At 41.8% G+C, this 20,428-nt stretch overlaps 1 long non-coding RNA gene across 1 annotated transcript; it reads right to left on the bottom strand.

Moving 5' to 3' along the window:
* Window positions 1-1,371: 1,371 nt before the first annotated feature.
* Window positions 1,372-18,609, bottom strand: LOC124616739. Its single transcript, XR_006979876.1, has 3 exons — window positions 18,381-18,609; window positions 5,640-5,814; window positions 1,372-2,014 (listed from the first exon to the last, which is right to left on the bottom strand). It is a non-coding gene; the product is annotated as an uncharacterized LOC124616739 (long non-coding RNA).
* Between the last annotated feature and the right edge of the window lie 1,819 nt (window positions 18,610-20,428).

The raw sequence follows: 20,428 nt of genomic DNA, 5'->3' as shown, positions 1-20,428 counted from the left end.
GAGCTGCTGCTGAAGATTGGACTGGACTGGTTTGATTGGGTTGAAGGGACCAAACTACGAAGTCATCAGTCCCTCCATCCTGCATGCATCAAGCTAGGAACAGTCCTAGAAAGGAAGGACACATAAAAAAAAACTCCCAGAAACCCAACTGTGACTAAGAATCAGCTAAACCAAGAAGAGGAACAAGTAGAAGCGAAAGTGTAGCAAGAAGGAATAAGGTGAGTGAGTTGCTTGACCCAGAAAGCAGCTGGAGGACCCCAGCAAATGTTATGTGGATGGAGATGCACCTTTTGCATCTGACCGGTATTCCTTCTCCCTACATTACCACAAGAAAACCAACAATGCAGATGAGTTGATAAAATCTGAGGAAAGAGAACAACAGCAATCAGACAATAAAGAATAAAAGAATAATCAGAACAAAAAGATGGGAAGGGCAGGAGCCATGCTGGTCCTCCTGGGCCAGAGCAGGAAATAGGGCACTCCACCAATTCCTCAAATGGTCGATGAGGCCAATGTGCTCATCCTAACAGACAGGAGTACAAACTGCCTTCACAAGTAAAATGTAAAACCAGATCAGCCACTTTGGCTTTGTCTGCTAGCACCAGAGGGAGCATGTTAGTGAGTTTTAGATTTCATCATAAGTTAGCCAAATTAGGGCAATTCAGCAGGATGTGGGTCACCGTCAGATACACACCACTCTGATAGTGGACTGAATCTTCACATTGTAGGAGATGACCGTGGGTGAGCCAAGTGTGGCCAATGTGAAGCCGACAGAGAATCGTAGATTCCCTGCAAGAAGCACCAGGCAAGACAACCACATGGTTGTGGTTCCCTGTACTGCCTGCAGTTTGGAGAAGCCATGGCACACCATTCCATGTTCCAAGCTTTCAACAATTGACACCGTAGAGTCAACAAAAGGTCCAGTTCCAGTACCCCCATCAACAAAGCTGGCATCCTAGTAGCCAGATGGGCTAGCATGTTCATTCCCTGGGATCCCAATGTGACAAAGGACTCAGAAGAAACCACCAACTGTCCAACTAGATGGAGATCAGAAAGGAGATCCAATGGGTGTCAAGGTAGTGCTGTCAATAGCCTGAAGACTACTCAAAAAATCACTGCTGATTAAGAGCGTCTCGCTGATGAAAAAACAAATGTGAATAAGGGCTCAATTGATGGCCACCAATTTAGCATTGAGTACACTACATCCATTTGGCAGAGCTTATGTGGGGTCTTGCCCACTCGTCGCTAATAGGGTGCCTATAGGATGTTGCATTCTCGGAATGCTATACAACAATTCAAACAAATAACTTTAGTCATTTTATTTCTATAAAGCAATTCACAATACTTAACTTTGGAGATTTACAAGTAGTAGTTGCAAACAAGGGGTGACTTGCAATATAATTTAGAGTCCTTGATATGTGAACTGTTCAGGCAAGTTGTCACACGTCACTGATAACCAATGTCCGCAATCCAGTGCCGATCTGAGCTGCTGAGACTAGCAGGAGCGATGCTTATGTTTCCTTCTTTTAGGTGTTGCTCTTGGTGCGACAATTGGCCAGTGTTACCTCAGTGCCTTCTCTGCCTTTGCATTCTGTATCTACATTCCAGCACCTGTAATTATGCCAGAACATTCCTCCCCCCCTCCCCTAAAGCAACAAACTGTTGTCGGATATGGTGTGCGACCATGACAGGGGATGCAGGAGTGTGGACACTGACGGACCGGAAGCCATGGCTGCAGGGGACGATCAGCTTATGGCTGTACCCCACCATCCGGCCTGCGTTCTGGCAGGAACATCCCCCGGAAAGCGACCAGAAGGGTACATGTCCACCTCCTGCTGCTAAGAACCAGATGAAGAAGGCAGTGACTGCTGCAGTTTAGGTGGATCCAGCTCCATCGGTAGGACGAGAGGAGGGAGAGGAGGCGAAGGCTCTGTCTCCATGGGCTCATCCCACGGTGTCGTGATGACAATCTCTGGCGGCTGCTGCTGCCACACTGTCCACTGGACTCATGAATCTGGGGGAAGAGAGACTGAAAGATAATCATGTACATGACAGAAGCAAAGTTTATGTCGATGGTGGCACTGCAAACTATCTGGATCTGAAACCAGATAATGCAAGCACAAAGTCGCTGGATGATCTCGCTTTGCGCCGACCATCTACTGACGCTAAAAACCCTGTAAAAGACAATATCACACAGCGTGAAGCAATACTTGTGGCCTTCCTGCAGTGATGGATACTGAGGAGGGTGGAGCAGTGTGTGATGGTGGTGGCTGTGAAACAATTCCGCCAGTGATGGTCCATCTCGTTGGTGCGAGTGATACAAGGTGAGAAACTGTTGCGAGGCTTCATCCCTGGTCTGTGCAGAGTGAAGTTTGACAATCTGCTGCCTGAGTGTTCTGACAAAACGTTCCACTTTGCCATTTGACTGTGGATGGAATGGTGGACTAGTTAGATGCTGTATGTCATTGCACTCACAGAATGTTTCAAATTCATTTGACATGACCTGAGGGCCGTTGTCTGACACTATTACTTCAGGTAAACCTTCTAAGCAAAAAATCAGTGATAACACCTGAATTGTGTTATGTGACGCCGTCAAGTTCATTGGCACAGCAAAAGGAAACTTGCTATATGAGACAACCACAATTAACCAACGGGCGTTACAAAAAGGACCTGCAAAGTCAATGTGCACACGTTGCCATGGCGATTGCGACTCACGCCAAGACGAGAACTTTTGTGGTGGAGCAGACTGAGTTTCTGCACATGCGTGACACTGTGACGTCATCTGTTCTACTTGGGCATCCATACCATGCCAAGAACAGTGTAGCCACACTAACTGTTTCACATGAACAATCCCCCAGTCTCCTTGGTGAAGTAACAGCGATACCTCTTTTTGCAAAGCTGTAGGGATCAACACACAGGACTGTCCACTGTTATTTTCTACAAGAATTACACCTATCTGTACAGCAAGGCTATGCTGACGTGCAAAGTATCAGCGCACTACAGAGTTCTTTATGCTATGCAAGGAGCAAGCCTAAGATGTGAGAATGTACTGGAGCAAAATGTCCAAATCTGAATCAGCTTCCGAGGCCTGTGTGATTTTTTTATAGTTCAGCAGAAAAGACTGAAGCAGTTCAGAATCCTGAGCATCTGTGTGCCAACAAGATGCAGCAGAAATGTGAAAGCTGTATCAGTGCCAATCGGAAGACGGGAAAGTGCATCCACATTACCATGTCGAGCTGTTGAACGATACAGAATCTCTTACTGGTATTGAGACAGCAAAAAAGCCCATCTTTGCAATTTTTTTGACAGTTCGTACAGGAACTGGTTTCACTGGATGAAACAAGGGCTACAAATGCTTGTATTCTGTTACTAAATAAAATTTTGTGCCATACAAATAGTGGTGGAATTTGGTGACATCATACACAATAGCCAAAGCCTCTTTTTCAATTTGAGAATTGTTACACTGAGCTTTGGACAACACTTTTGATGCAAAAGCAAGAGGTCTGTCTTTATCACCAATTCTGTGCAAAAGCACTGCACTGATTCTATAAGAGGAAGCATCAACTTACAATACCACTGGTTTGTCCAGGTCAAAGTGAACTACGCATCGATCGCTGAGCAATGCATCTTTAAGTTTTTGAAAAGCTTCTTGGCACTCATCTGTCCAAACAATGGGGACATTCTTGCAAGGCAAGTGATGCAGTGGAGCTGTGATTTCTGCAGCATTTGGTATAAACTGAATATAATAGTTCATGTTCCCTAGAACTGACTGCAATTCTGTGATATTGCGAGGAACATGCAAGTCTCTTATGGCTAACAAAAGTGACTGAAGAGGATGTACACCTTGACTGTTTATAACATGACCAAGATACTGCAACTCAGGTTAAAAAGAAAAAAAAAATCACACTTTTCCAGTCCACACTTTAGCCCTGCATCAGATAACACACGAAACAGAGCACGCAAATTGCAATATGTTCTTCAGGTGTATGACCTGCTACAACAATATCGTCCAAATAGTTTGAACAATTTGGTACTTGCGCAGTCAGCTGTTCCAAACACTGTTGGAAAATGGAGGGTGCAGAAGCACAGTCAAAAGGCAAATGCAAATATTTAAACAAGCCCAAATGAGTATTTACTACACACACTTTGAGATTCTTCATCAAGCGGTATTTGAAGATACACATTGCGCAAATCAATTTTTGAAAAGTAGCGTCCAGCACTTAATTTGTCCATAAGATCCTCTGGGTGTGGCAATGGATAAGTATCGATAACTGTTTGTGGGTTGACTGTAGACTTGAGTCAACACAGAAGCGAATGCGACCTGAAGGTTTGGGTAGCAAAACCAGTGGATTTGCACATTTACTAGCTGATATGGGCACAATAACTCCATTACCTTGCAATTCTCTAAGTTCAGCTGCGATTTTGTCCCATAATGCAATGGGAACAGTTGTGGCCTGGCAAAATTTTTGCTGAGCATTGTCTTTCAGTGTAATATGTGCAATAAAATTATTAGTTTTGCCTAAACCTTCAGAAAAGAATTTTGGGAATTCTTTTAGCAAGCTAGCTACACTGTCTCTTGCATTGAATGCAGACACTGACAACACATTGTCCTGAGTGTTAAAGCAAACAAATCAAAGAATCAAGTCCAAATATGTTCTCACACTCGCTTGATTGTAGTACTGTTAAATTCACTGTTTGTATATGCGAGTGCGATACATGGCAGGCAAAGTACATGTTCCGAGAACTGGAATGTCTTGTCCATTACAAGCCATCAGTTGTATGCTAATTTTAGACAGGTGTGGGGAGCCTAACACTTCACATGTGTGATGATTTAGCAATGTGATAGAGGCATTTGAAATTTCCCACAAATAAGTAAATGGAAAAGAAGTTTGTTTGAGTGATGTATCACTGACAAAACTGCACGTTTGCTAGCTGCAGGCTTGGAATATACTGCATTAATGACATGGACATTGTGTCTAGATTTCTATGAGTGGGCCAAAATCTTACGTGTGTTCCGTTGCAAACACACAGATTGCACATGTCCTTTCCTACTGCAAGCATAACACTGAACTTGGCAGGAGAGGCAGTCTTAGCGCATGTGCCGTGAATAACACCTAGGGCAAGACTTAATTCTGTTTGCCTGTGTTGCCACTTGTTCAGTAAAATCCTTTCATGGTGTGCAAGGTTGTTTAATTTGCATGTCTAGCGCATGCTGCTGGTGCGATCACAATTAAGGGACTCAACCTGATGAATAGCCAACTGCTCAAATGTATGCACCTACAAGGCACTGGAATCATACTGATCTAATATTTGCACTACTTGCTGAAATGAAGGATTGAACTGTTTCAAAATTTGTTCTCTGATTTTGACATCAGGTACATTGTACACAATCGCATCACACAATGTAATATCTCAATATAACATTGCAAATCAGTTACCCATTCACAATATGTTTGTTCTGACAGTTTTTTGCAATCAAAGAATTGATACCTAGCTGCTACCACATTCACTTGTTGATCATAATAGTTTGTTAGTGAGTCTCACTGCATCACTTGGAGTGGCATTAGGAAAGAGTTTTTGAATTAATCTGAACATTGCACTTCCTAATGTGGATAATAGATAGGAAAGTTTCACAATACCTGGGACGTTGTGAGCTACCATATGCACATTGAACTGGTTCAGCCACTCGAGCCCTTCCTCGTCTTGTTCACTAAACTCTTGAAAAGTAGTAGTAGGCAGTGCTTGTTCTGTCGGGCATGCAGTGATGGCGAAGAGCTGCTGCATGGTGTTGAGCAGGGTAGAAATCTGGTTCATCTGAAATTGAAACAACTGCATTAGCTGTGCGGCATCCAATGCTTGTGGCTGCAGCACCTAATGACCAGAAACTGTTAAAGCAAAGTGAGCACTCCTGTGAAGTAAGAAAGAAGAAGAAGAAGAAGATCTTGGCCACCAGGCATGTAGGTTGTTTGTAGACTCGTCGCCAGTTGTGGGATCTTGCCCACTCATCACTAATAGGGTGCCTACGGGATGTTGCATTCTCGGAATGCTATACAAAAATTCAAACAAATAACATTAGTACTTTTATTTCTATAAAACAATTGACAATACTTAACTTTGGAGATTTACAAGTAGTTGTCACAAACGAGGGGTGACTTGCAATATAATTTAGTGTTGCTGATACACTCCTGGAAATTGAAATAAGAACACCGTGAATTCATTGTCCCAGGAAGGGGAAACTTTATTGACACATTCCTGGGGTCAGATACATCACATGATCACACTGACAGAACCACAGGCACATAGACACAGGCAACAGAGCATGCACAATGTCGGCACTAGTACAGTGTATATCCACCTTTCGCAGCAATGCAGGCTGCTATTCTCCCATGGAGACGATCGTAGAGATTCTGGATGTAGTCCTGTGGAACGGCTTGCCATGCCATTTCCACCTGGCGCCTCAGTTGGACCAGCGTTCGTGCTGGACGTGCAGACCGCGTGAGACGACGCTTCATCCAGTCCCAAACATTCTCAATGGGGGACAGATCCGGAGATCTTGCTGGCCAGGGTAGTTGACTTACACCTTCTAGAGCACGTTGGGTGGCACAGGATACATGCGGACGTGCATTGTCCTGTTGGAACAGCAAGTTCCCTTGCCGATCTAGGAATGGTAGAACGATGGGTTCGATGACGGTTTGGATGTACCGTGCACTATTCAGTGTCCCCTCGACGATCACCAGTGGTGTACGGCCAGTGTAGGAGATCGCTCCCCACACCATGATGCCTGGTGTTGGCCCTGTGTGCCTCGGTCGTATGCAGTCCTGATTGTGGCGCTCACCTGCACGGCGTCAAACACGCATACGACCATCATTGGCACCAAGGCAGAAGCGACTCTCATCGCTGAAGGCGACACGTCTCCATTCGTCCCTCCATTCACGCCTGTCGCGACACCACTGGAGGCGGGCTGCACGATGTTGGGGCGTGAGCGGAAGACGGCCTAACGGTGTGCGGGACCGTAGCCCAGCTTCATGGAGACGGTTGCGAATGGTCCTCGCCGATACCCCAGGAGCAACAGTGTCCCTAATTTGCTGGGAATTGGCGGTGCGGTCCCCTACGGCACTGCGTAGGATCCTACGGTCTTGGCCTGCATCCGTGCATCGCTGTGGTCCGGTCCCAGGTCGACGGGCACGTGCACCTTCCGCCGACCACTGGCGACAACATCGATGTACTGTGGAGACCTCACGCCCCACGTGTTGAGCAATTCGGCGGTACGTCCACCCGGCCTCCCGCATGCCCACTATGCGCCCTCGCTCAAAGTCCGTCAACTGCACATACAGTTCACGTCCACACTGTCGCGGCATGCTACCAGTGTTAAAGACTGCGATGGAGCTCCGTATGCCACGGCAAACTGGCTGACACTGACGGCGGCGGTGCACAAATGCTGCGCAGCTAGCGCCATTCGACGGCCAACACCGCGGTTCCTGGTGTGTCCGCTGTGCCGTGCGTGTGATCATTGCTTGTACAGCCCTCTCGCAGTGTCCGGAGCAAGTATGGTGGGTCTGACACACCGGTGTCAATGTGTTCTTTTTTCCATTTCCAGGAGTGTATGTGAACTGTTCAGGCAAGTTATCACATGTCACTGATAATCAATGTCCACAATGCTGATATGCGTGGCCAAGGCTAGCAGGAGCAGTGCTTATATTCCCTTCTTCCAGGTGCCGCTCTTGGTGTAGCACGGTCCAATTCCGCACACCATTGGCTGTCATTTCCGCACTGCCTCCTCTGCTCTTGCATTCCATATCTTTGTTCTGGCACTTGTGGTTATGCCAGAACAGTTTACTGGATCTTGCATGTGTGCAGGCAAAACCAGTTCATCTCTTGACCATTAAGTCATCATTATATACCACTTACAAACCCAGAAATGCATCAAGGACAACCAGGAACAGCCAGCTAAAAACCATAGGGCCAACAGAGTCTTCCAGTCTAAAGGATAAGTTGAGACAGATTTGAGGACAGCATACACACCACAGGCACATGCATGATTGCTCATGGACAGGAGGCGGCAGTGCAGAAATGTGAAATTCAGAGTAGAGGCACTATATGTGAACTGTGATTGGAGCTCCAACCCTGGACCTCTGTTATGGGAGGTGGAACGCCCAACACGAAAAGAATACAATAGTTCAAATGCTCAGCAGAGCAGTGAATATGTGTCTCATAACTGAGCAGCAGTTGTTGGCACCTGATCTATAGTGGAGAGACCCTATCCACCATGAGTAAGCTGTTCACAGAGCTAGTCCATAAAGCATTTGTAGCAAGTTGGATCACACAGTGCATCCGCAGTGCTGATGGCAATGCCAGATTCCCATATCGAGATGGGACAGGATCACAGCTTTGCGAAGCCGCAGCAGTGTAGAGCGGTTTGTGCCCCAGCTGGTTTACTGAGGTAGTGAGGAGTGTTACTTTGTGACAAGCAATTTCACTTAAGATGGGAAAGCCACATCAACTGAGCATGAAAGACCAGTCCCAAAAAGTGATAACACTCCCAAGAAATTTATCATTGTGGTAGGGTTGTAGTTGTGGATGGATAGTACAATGGCAACAGAAGTGCATGATGCATGTCTTGGTGACCGTAAACCAAAACCATGCATGAGAGCCCAGGACTGTGAGTTTCAAGAAAAAGAGGCAGACTCATTACAGAGCCCTGTGGGACCCCATTCTCTTGTATATGACAGGTAATGTGCGAGCACCAACTTGAACCCAGAACATACGATGTGATAAGAAGTTCCAGACAAATATCAGGAGTGGACCCCAAAGACCCCACTCATGTAGGGTAACAAGGATGTACTGACACCATGTGGTGTCATAATCCTTTTGTAAGTTGAAGAAGACTGTGATAACATGTTGTCAACTCCAGGCAGATCAAACTGCCAGGAGTAAAATGGGCCTGGTGAAAATTGCCCTGTGATGGAGCTAAAAGGTCCTGAGGCTCAAGGCACCAACTCAGACATCGACTCACCGTATGTTCGAGCAACTTGCAGAGAACATTAGTGAGACCAAACAGGCAAAAGCTGTCCATGTTTACTGAGTTTCAGAACTAGTATGATAATGCTTTCTCGGCACCGAGATGGGAAGTCATCATCAGTCCAGATACAGTTGAAACGGGCTGGTATGTGATGTCAATTATCCACTAATACGTGTTTGAGCATTTGACTATGGACATGGTCTGGCCCTGGAGCAAAGTCAGGGCAAAAGGCTAGGACAATGAGGAATTCCCATTCACTGAAAAGAGCATTATTAGGCTCCAGGTGGTGTGTAGTGAAAAGTAACTGAACTTGCTCCACCCATTGTTTGAGGACAAGAAATCCAGACTGATAATTTTCAGATACAGAGGTCTGAGCATAATGCACAGCAAAATTTTCGGTAACAGCATCTGGGCCAGCATAGACAACACCATTCAAGGAGATACTTGGTACAGCTGTGAGGGTCTCGTGTCCATAGAGGTGTAGAATCTTCATCCAAACCTGAGGAGGATGGGTATGCAATCCAATGGTAGTAACATACTGTTCCCTGCTTTCTTGTTTTGTCATTTTATTAGGTGGCAGACCTGAGCATGGGTGGACATCCAGGTGAGTGATGCTGAGAGAGGGACAGGACAATCAGGAAGTGATCACTCTCACACAGATCAACATGGACTCTCCAACGGATGGAGGAGAGAGGACCAGGACTGCAGATGGAAGTATTAACAGCTGAATAAGAGTCATATGCCACACTACTGAAGTGTGTGAGAGCACCAGTATTCAGGAGCCAAAGACTGATCTCTCTGAGCAACTATTCAATAAGTTTGACATGGCCAGTGGTCGTAGTTCCACCACACAAAGGATTATGGGCAATGAAGTCACCCAAAATGAGGAAGGGTGGGGGGAGCTGAGAAATCAATGCACACAATGTGTTCTGAGCCACTTCACCATCAGGAGGATACACATTACTGATGGTAAAATCTGCAGACATCCTCACGCGAACAGCCACAGATTCCAAAGATGCAGACAGATTCCAGAACATACATGCAAACTCCAAAACATTCAGAGTGTGCATGATTCTTAAAATAGCCTTGATAGCCGGGGAGGTAGGGGTCTGCAATGGTGGGAACCCAGTTTCATGGAGGCAATGCAGGAAGCTGAGGAAACACATAAGAGACATTAAAGCTCAGCCAGGTGATGGAAACCACCACTACAGTTTCACTGGAGAATCAGGCTATAAGTATCCTGTGGGGGCATGGATGAACCAAGGAAACAGGTCAGTTGTAGTGTAGTAATGACTAGGCATCAGCAAACTTAAGATTCAGAGAAGCTTCCTTCACAGGAAGTTAATAACAGTTGTAGTGTTAATTGGTGTGATATATTTCAAACTTGAACAGTTCAAAAGTTATCACTTTTTCATATTTATCTGTATCACTTCTTGATATTTATCTGTATCATTTTTCATATTTATCTGCATACTTCTACTGAAAAAATGAAACCTTTCAAAGTTAAGTACAAACATCTAACTGGTGCACAATAAAGAAAGAAGAATTTAGAATTAGAAAAAGAAACAAACAAAGTAGTGAAAATAAGCAATTGTTTTTCTCCTTCTAGTGGTAGTGTTAACTCAACAATTACAAAAGTTTGCAGTGTCACAAGTGAGTGCACTTCTGCAGTGAAAAATGAGTCAGGCTACAGCTCTCGACTGACATACATCTACAGAGGGGCAAGTTAACTGTTTATCTTTTTTTGTGTTTTCCTTGTAGTATATTTAATAAATTTTGTGCATGTTTTTCTGTTTAAGAGGTTCAATCTCGTGGATTTGTAGGGTGAATTCACTCAGTCCGTAGCCTAATGAATAGGAAGCTACATACTCATTAACACATCAGTGTCCATTGATGACACATCAGGAAGTTAGCAGACTGCATATCTACTATTCTGTCTGCTTTTATAGTTTACTACTACAGTTAGTCTTGCTAGGATGGTGAGGATGTGTGCATGCTGTGTGCACATGCAGAAGGAGCTGGCTGCAGTTTGCAAACAGCTGAATGTGCTTTTGCCTATGGTCAGTCACATTCAGGCTGCTGCCTCAGGGTGTAGCAATGGTGGAAAATCTGACTCATCACATGAGACACCTCAGGTGTCAATTGTTTTGTCCATAGACTCTGCTTCTGAGGAACTTCCTAGTGTACCCAATGTGGTGGGTCCTCCCTTACCGCAGTAGCTATGACAATTAACTTCCTTAATTCATAGGTGAACTATGATACTCAAGAGGAGGAAAACGAAAATAATTTTAATATATACATGTACTGTTCTTTAGACCTCATTACCAATAGCTTGTTGTAGACGATTAGCAGTTTCTTACATTTTCATAAATAAAATAATTAAAAATCCTGCATTTTGAATCGGAACTACAACATGCTGTCTTTTTCCCTCTCAGTTACAAACTCCTCTTCATTATCACCATCATCATGTAAATCCAGTGCAGTATCTCCAAAATCTTCATCCTGTAGATGTTTTACAATGTTATGCAGGGCAAAGCAGCAATGTGACCAAAACAATGCTCTGTCATGATTCTCTTTTTATAAAAGCCTGTTGAATGATTTATGACTTTCCCTGTTGGATTGGGTTGGGGACATCAACTAGGGCTCTAGGCCATAGCCCTCATCACCCAAAAGAACAGTGTTCTTAAAGTCAATTAGCACTTCTTTGACACTTGAATTTCTCTGTATTTGACTGTCATTACTGATCCGAGCGAGCTAGCTAGCTGCAATGTTAGTAAGCTGTTCCTTCACATTGCGTGTAGCCTGAGCACCTATACTAGTGTAATCCTTTCCATTCATATATTCGTCATCGAACTGCACAGATTTCAGAATTTACAAGTGTACAGGCAATTACACCACAGCACTCGGAAATTTACATTTTTCCAACCATTTGTTTTTTGCCACTGTCACATCATGTGGTGGTGATGGATATTTGATTCAGAAGTCAACTCTTTCCATTATATTGTTAGAAACTCTACTCACTGTAGTTTGGTGAATTCCAATTTCTGCTTCTAAGATGGACTATGAATCCTAAATCAGATGCATACCATAGGAAAGTCTTCATCCTCAGTTCTGATGATAGTGCTCCACCACTTTTTTCCTCCTTGTATGGCAGAAAATGATTTGCAATACGGTTAACATTTTCTTCATTGAAATGATATAGAGTTTTACAATGCTCTCGAAGAGGACATTGATGTGATCCACAGCTTTTTTCACAGTGTACACATGCTGCTAATTGAGCTATATCTGCACCCTGCAGATGTGAGTCTACTAATGACCAGCCTCCACATTTTAGAAGCTACTGCTTCCAGAAATAAGTCAGAGCTACTATTTATTCATACAGTTTACCTAATGCTGAAGCCAGAGCTCAAGGCGAAGGAAGACTTTTCTCTGCTTCATATTTTTTTACATAAGCTCCAAAGCTTAAGCTTTGATATTCAAAGGAAAAGCATTTGCTTCACTTTTGTCGTGTGGCCCATTACTTTAAACATAGTGTATGACTGCATTTGGCTATGACTGGGGAGTACAAAACATCAATGTTTACTGTAAATACCAGCTGAAAGTAGACACAGAAATTAATGGATCAGTGGACATTTACTGTATTAAAGGAAACATAAATTTTTTTTATAAACATTCATTCAGATTTGGATTAAACACAATGGTTACATTGTATCTAAATGTGGTGGACTGGAGCTTATGCACCTAAATTTTGAGAACTCCAAGAAGAAGTTAACAATACCAAAAGACAGTAGTAAATTGCAAATGATCAACGATTTGTTCGGGGACTGGTTGTTGATGCTAGACACAAGTAAACGTATCATACTGCATATAAATAGGGGAAGAGACCCACCACCCTTCCGTAATACTATTGGTGATAAATCACTGGCAGCAGTGAGAACCATAAAATACCTAGGACCAACCTAAAGTGAACTTATATGACTGTATTTTCAGTATTGTTCATCAGCCTGGGATCCTTACCAGGCAAGATCAAAAGAAAGCAGCATGCACATGAGTGTTTAGTCAGTGCAAAAACTTTACGGAGATGCTAAACAACAAACTCCAATGACAACTGCTACAAGAGAAGCATTTCTTATCACAGAGGGCTACTGTTGAACTTTTGAGTGTGTGCATTCTGGGCAACATATTACTTCTTCCCACACATCCTGTGAAATAACCACAATGAGAAAATCTGAGAAACTAAAGCAAATATGGAGGTTCACTGACAATCATTCTTTGGGTTCAGCCTAGCTATCCCAAGTGCATTCCTGTGCACACGTACTTTACAAATACAGTAATCTCATGGTTCTGTGTAATATTGTCAAGTGATGCAGATCTCGAAATGCTGAATCCACCTTCCGTGATACATATATATACTTATATCACAGATCACTGTTTCATGGTGGAGGGTATTTGATAGAGATTTTAGCATTTTTTGTTTTTGCCCTATACACATACTGCAACAGAGTAGTGACTGTCTGCATGCACTCTAATCTCTCTTTATCTCATTCCCACAGCCTCAGTGCAAGATATATAATGGTATCAGTTGAATTACAGTGCAGTCTATCTTGAACACATGTCCCCTGAAATTACCCTAAGGAGTTTTGTGTGAACTAGTTCCTCTTTCTTCCATGGAATCCCATTTACTGCAGCAATAAGGAACCAGCCTGGGAATTGCATATACATATTGTTGAACACTTCTCAGGCGTCTACCAGACAAATCATCACAAATCCTGCATGCTCAAGTAATGTCTTTGTTTGTAAAATAATGTTTTCCTGCCACCAGTAGCGATTTTCTTATTTTAAATATGACATACGATTCAACTGCATGATACATTCCATATTAATGTCCAGATGTGTCTAGATACTTTTCATCCAATAGCATATGTAGAAGGTAGATGATTTTATGAGCAAGAAATAGGGGGCAAGATCATGCACATGCACTGATTGAATAAGTTTTGCAATTAGAAATGGCTTTGTTAAGCATTGTACAACGTATTTGAAGTACCAGCATTTATTTAGATCAGTGGTCATCAAACTTTTTCGCTGAAGAGTCAATACTGACAATATTTTAACTTACATTTAATGTACTGAGATGGCCCCAAAATGATTGAAATCTGGATATGCAATAAACCTTATTTGTGACTAATTGCTGCACCCTTTACTAACTTACTCATGATAAATTAGTACGTTGTAAGCCACTGAGAGACTATAGCTATAGAGAAGGAAGTTGGACGCTGGCCCCCAAGTAATGGCTGTTAAAGCTAGCAGCATTTGAAATACTTCGTGTCAACTGTTCTCTGTTTCAGATTGTTGCCATCATCAGTGATCCTAAAGTTGTGACACTGTAATTACCTGATTAAATTTGCATTAATTTCATTATTTCTACATTAAATGCTCACTGAGTTACACTATACAGAGCAAATATTGTACAAAAATAAAGAGTAGATATTTTAAAGCAGAAAGAGCATCTACTGTACTGGCAGATTAACATTTGTATTACAGCAACATATACATGGCAATCATTAAAATTCCTATAACATTTATATGATACATTACTAAGGCAAAGATACAAATCATTAGTGAACTTTCTGAAGGAACTCATGGAGACTATAGAAGCAGTGATGAGTCAAACGTGCCTTAGCAGTTGACTTGAAGTTTGTCAAGTCATTTATTGATTTAAGTTGTGAGGGAAGTTTATTATAAATAACTTTCCCACAATACAGGGTTCCTTTTTTATTCAGGGTCGTGTTGTGGCCTCTAAATGAAAGTTTCCTTTTTGCCTGGTGTTACAGGAGTAGATATTTTCGTTCTTCTGGAAGAGTGTCAGATTTTCCATTGAGTTTTTTTCATAAACACGGTTGTCTCATACACATATATACATGGAAGTGGGAGGATTCCTAGTTTTTACAGAATGGACTACAGGTTTTGTTCCATTTTACACCTTCCATTAGTCTTATAATTCTCTTTGTAGCCTAAAGAGCTTTTGGCTAAGAGAAGAGTTACCCCAGAAAATAATTCCATATTTCAGTTGTGAGTATATAGAGGCATAATACACAGTAACTGGGCTTATATTTAAACACATCATGAGGCATGATCACAAATGATTACTGAATGTTTTGAATGTCATTTTTCTTCTGCTCAGTGCTTTGTATTACAATAGCCTTAATTTAATTTCATATCCCTTGTCACAAATGTGGGATTTGACAATAACTGTCTCTATAGCACACATTCACAAATCCATGTAACTTTCCTGTCAAAATTTATACCAAAGAGGCTAATTGATGTGAGTTGCATATGCTCATGAGTTGTCAGAAGGGTCTACTGGAAGGCAAACAATAAAATATTCCCCCTCTCACATCCTGTACCACTGCAATGACTGCAGTAAGTACCCCTCTTGCCCTTGAGGTGGGCAGCCAACTTTAAGCCCAAGGCCGCATTCACTAAATTTAAGCACATCTTAAAATACTACTGTCTCTGAGTATTTTTGTTTATTATTCAGAAGGAAAAGTACACTCTTTGGAAGCTCTTAAAGCTACTCGAAGTTTTTTGATTCAGCTGTTAGTTACTAGTTGCATATGATCATAAAATAGGCTGAGATCCAGGCTGCACATGGCCTGCAGGTCACAGTTTGATGACCTCTGGTTTAGATGCTCCCTAGTGCTGTGTTGGATGGCCTGGAGAGATGCCTCCTATCTGCTCCTGGGTGGAGTAGGGTGAGAAATTTGTTTAAGCATGTGCGGCACTGGATGCTCTCGTAGCCTCACACAGTGCTGTTGATGGTGCTATTAAAATCATTCCACACTTCATCTACAACTCGACAATGTTCTCTCGGCCCCTCTCCATCTAGTGTGCCCTGTTTCACTCCAGCAGCCCCTCCAGCACAATAAGGTGCAGCTACGGGCAGAGTGGCAGCAAACCCAGATGGGCATAGGAAGCCTTTCCCACTGCTCATGGGCTTTGTAATGTGTACGGAAAGACCTGCTACACTTTGTTCGTTTATACTATACATGCCACTATTGTCCTGTCCTATCCCAGTGGTGGTGGTGGGTCGACAGAAGCGTCCGATCCCACGCGTCGGCTTTGACCCGTGACGTAAGGGCGTTGTCGTGTGTGACGTCATGACGGCGCGGAGTTTGGTTTGAGTGTGGCTGTCTCCAGTTCTGTTTTATCTTATTTTATTTACTTCTGATTTACTTCTTTACTTCTGATCTGTTCGTTCTATCTCGTGAGATTTTTTATTTAAATTTAAAAACACTTATTACTTATTTTAATTATCTGTTTCCTCGAATTTCTGTTTTAGTTTATTCTATTTATCTCTCTGATCTGTTCGTTCTATCCCGTGAGATTTTTTTTTAAAAAGACAAAAAACACTAATCAGCTACTGAAGCATCTTTATCTCCTATGGGTTACAGGGGTTACGACCCTGGGGAGGTGGGTGGGTATTCATGCATGGCTGTCTTCACTTACACGTTGTAGCTACGCAAGGCGTCTAAATTTGTTTATATTTAGTTTGCCCCCCACCCAAAATACCCTATTTCCCGCGCTTGTCCCGTTAGTGTCATTAGGCTTCTTGTGGAAAGTGTGTGTGTTTGTTTTTGTTTCCGCCATATTTGTGACGTCATGGGTCAAAGCAGACGGACGCTTCCGTATTTCCGTGGTGGTAACAGCACAAGTGAGCTGGCAACTAGGTGGGGGAAGCAGATAAACCACAGTCTAATATTAGACTGTGGATAAACTGTAGAAGTATGGGATATTAGTATAATTTGGTGAAGTCTTGTTTTTTTTCATGTGCTTACATGTCCGGAAAAACATTCCTACTTCTATGTTTTCATCTGAATCGCAAACTGTTGAAACCAAATATCTCAAAATTTTCAATTTTCGTTTTTTCACTGAATAGTACATACAAGAGTATAGCCTATTGTTTGGCGTTGAAATAAAACACGTCATTCTTCTACAAATGGTAGAAAAGGTGGTGCACTTTACACTGTTTGTTGTTGAAACCAAATATGTCACTGACTTGTTTTGTTTTGACAGATGCTGCTCGTTCACGTGCAGAATCTGTTTTCTTCCAATAGGCTACTACACATTGTTGATAAAATTATCCACTTCCTTTGTTGTCACACTAACAGTCATGTTAATGTTCACTGTAGACATGGGCAAATTGAAACACATAACTGTTTCGAAATAAATGAGACAGTACAATATAATGTTTCGAAACAGTGAAACAGTTTGTGTTTCGTAGTTGTATAGGCCGACACATTATACCATATTGAGTGTCTACTGTATAAATATTGTCATATAAACACAAATGAGGTGCGAGAGTGCCAATCATATCGCAGAAAGTATGGAAATTTCACTTAGATGTCTTGGCAGTGTGGTTATATTTCCTGCATCAAATGCGCTGCTTTCATGTCGTGTGACTTTCATATTTTCCAATTGGCTGAGGTCAGAGTTTGTATGTTTGACACAACAGATTTTGCCAAACTTGTTTCCCTGAATTCTAGTGCCTAATTTTGATAGGTTTTATGAGTGATGATATGTATGTGCTCTTGAAAAGGCATATCATGGGTTATAATTTATTGAAATAGCATTCTGGGAAGCGAGGCCCTGAATTTACATTTATGATTGTGGCACTCACGCTTTTCTTACTCACAGTTAAATTTTCCATTGTTTTCGGTATGTTTCCTTGAAGTATAAAACCCAGACTAAAATTTAAAGCAATTCATACAGTGTAATGCCTTTGTCACACCTATATCATGGCAAACACCACTTACAATTCTTGTTAAGGAAGTTTGTTCGATGTACAGGTATATGGAGTTCCCTCAATTACTCACAGCAAGCAGATATATTATCATTTTATTACAAAGTTCCCCAGTAAATCAGTGATAAAGTTAAGTTGCTGTTGAAATGCAATTTTTATCACAGTATCTGAAAGCCAAAACCAAAAGAATCAAAGTACAGAACCATTATTGATTTGCCTGAGAATTATCTACAATACACAAGTATTAAGATACCTATATTGTGTAATAACCAAACATAGCACATTTACAACACACAAACATAAACATACATAACTCAGATAATTATTCACGAGCACATAAATTAACACACTCCAAAAATTAAACTCACTGAATGGTGAGCGTAATCGTAAGTGTCTTCTGCGTGCAACAGATCTGAGAAAAGTGTTCTTGTAAGGTAGCTACATGTAAGATTTACTGGACTAAACAAAATATAGTCAAATAAAAATTCAGTGCACATTGGCCAGAGAAGAACAAAATCATATGAGATTTTACTGTTTCATTTCAGAGTAGATCTACTGTACCTATTCTAAGTAGCAGTTCAGAAATATCATTTTTGATACATTTTTGCTTGAAAGACGGGATCGTCTGTCTGTTATTTTTTGCTCCTGCTTTGAAAATATGCGCTCACATAGAACAGAGATGGCCATAACTCAAAGACGTCGTTTCATTGGTTTTATTATTTCAAACAGCGTAGAAACAACACATGATATTCTTTCCACATAGCAATGGATCTTGTTATCTGTTTATCAGTGGCACCTTCATATATGTATCAAGCTCGACTATAGTTGCAGCACGTGTATGTTATGAGAGATGTGTAATTTGACTGAATGTTTTTCGCACTTTTATTATATTGAATGCGAATAGTGTGCGTTATTTTATTGTTTGTTGGTGTTTATAAAGCAGATATTACGCCATTTCGGAACAGGGCAGTCAATTAGAAACGAAGCTTTATTTTCGGAAACCTTAAGCTGCGTGCTGTGGTGTGTTAAAAAGATTTCGACGCACTTGAAAGTGTTTTATGAAGTGAGATGTTAAATGTGTTTCAGTATCTGTACCGTGCCCGAATCTCGTCCGAGACAGAGCGGAATGAAAAGTCACTGTTCCGATACAATTAGTCCGTTCCAAGCGTAAGTGGATTGAGACAGCGATACAGTTTCTGTGTCTGGCAAGAGATCGAATCTGGTCTCGGTATCCTAGACACCACTGTTTCGAAACAGTGAAAAATAGCCGTTTCGAAACACTGAAACAGTTCGACGTATCGAAACATAGAAACAGTGGCCAAGTCTAGTTCACTGAGCTGCAGTTGGTTGTATTACTCTGGCTCCAAAAAGGAAGAACAGTAGTGCAGATTATCATAGTAAGAAGGCGAAGACAGTTCGTACCAAAGGGCTGCGTTATCGAAATAACAGAGGAGATTATGTTCCAGGGAAAGCAGATAGAGAATCTTGCATTTAAATACCAATCTTTCTTGGAAAAACTGTAGGAAACCCTATAGATGCAAATAATATCAATATTACGGTACCAGCAAGACTAATCTCATGTTATTAATTTCCTTTCAGCTGCAGAATGAAATGTTATGACTCCATTGACGTAATAATATTTTGGCAAAATTTCTTGATCTCCCTACCGAACATGCCCAGGACTTACGTCTGCAGCACCTTACTGAAGCAAAGAAAGCAAAGCAGAGGCCTCCTCGGAACTCCGACACAGAATGCGAAAAGTGTAGGGATGCAACGTTTCTTTACCATATAATGCTCGGAAGTGAAACAAAACTGATTAGCAATAAAGCTTACCTGAATACACATGCAGTGTCGAATTAGCGCGTGTTAAACTCACACCTATTGATAAACGCGGGAAAGACCCGAACACCAAGAAGATACCAGACAATACCCTTGGACTCATTCACGAAAAACATAAAGTCTTTCCCCACGAAAGCCTCACGCTATTCAAAAAAAGAAGTAACATATTTAAACTTTGAACTAAAAGAGCGGATAATGTACAGTATGTTCAATGACAAATTTGCAGACTGTAAAGTAAAATATGATGTTTATCATAATTATTATCGGGGCAATTTTAATTATTCCTTTGGCAAGAATGTCTGTTGTAAAGTGAAGAGCTTGAAATCAAACTGAAAAGCCCTCATTTAAATGAAAGAATCAAGCTAGTCATAAGAACGGAATTAAATGTTTATAAGCGTCGCAGTTCTAAATTTTACAACTGACTTAGAGATGCCAAGAAAGGAACCCTATCTATTGATACTGTGGGAGCCATCGTTTTTTATTCCATGCAAAACTAGCCGCTTCCACATATACCGATCCAACAGATATTCTATCTGCGCCAGCTATGGGTGTACTGTTCCAGCATACATGATTTAAAAACTGAACTCCTCATTCAGTACTTGTACCATGAAGGCTTAGGAAAGAAAAGGTCGAACGAAGTAGCATCTTTCTTTTCTGATTACATAAAAACGATCTCAGTAATGTGACTGATCTTTTGTTTTCTGATGACGGTGTTGGCCAGGACAAAAATCACATCATTATACGTATGTGTATGGGCATGGTTCAAGAAG

Source organism: Schistocerca americana, chromosome 5 (genome assembly GCF_021461395.2).
Source record: "Schistocerca americana isolate TAMUIC-IGC-003095 chromosome 5, iqSchAmer2.1, whole genome shotgun sequence".
NCBI classification, from domain to species: Eukaryota; Metazoa; Arthropoda; class Insecta; order Orthoptera; family Acrididae; genus Schistocerca; species Schistocerca americana.
Note: the sequence above shows the minus strand (reverse complement) of the source record. Positions and strands in the feature narration are given on the sequence as shown.